Here is a 289-nt window from a genome sequence, read left to right as displayed (position 1 = left end):
TATATTTAATTGTTATTTTATTATATATTTGATTTAATTCTTAACCATTACTTTAATTATTATATATTTTTCTAATAACAGACATGAATAAATATAATTTATTATTACACATTTTTAAATTATTTTTAACAATTATTATTAATAATTATATATTTTTAAATTACAGCCATGAATAAATACAATTTCAGACATAAATTTAATAGGTTTTTTGTATTTAATGTATTTAATTATTTTTAACCATTAGTTTTAATTATTATATTTTTTTTATTACTGGTATGAATTGTTATTT

At 12.1% G+C, this 289-nt stretch overlaps 1 pseudogene; it reads right to left on the bottom strand.

Moving 5' to 3' along the window:
* Positions 1 to 289, bottom strand: part of LOC107742594 (sn1-specific diacylglycerol lipase beta-like) — a 17,944-nt pseudogene that overhangs the window by 2,131 nt on the left and 15,524 nt on the right.

The sequence above is a fragment of the Sinocyclocheilus rhinocerous genome, unplaced genomic scaffold (genome assembly GCF_001515625.1).
Source record: "Sinocyclocheilus rhinocerous isolate Xijiao unplaced genomic scaffold, SAMN03320098_v1.1 scaffold706, whole genome shotgun sequence".
NCBI classification, from domain to species: domain Eukaryota; kingdom Metazoa; phylum Chordata; class Actinopteri; order Cypriniformes; family Cyprinidae; genus Sinocyclocheilus; species Sinocyclocheilus rhinocerous.
Note: the sequence above shows the minus strand (reverse complement) of the source record. Positions and strands in the feature narration are given on the sequence as shown.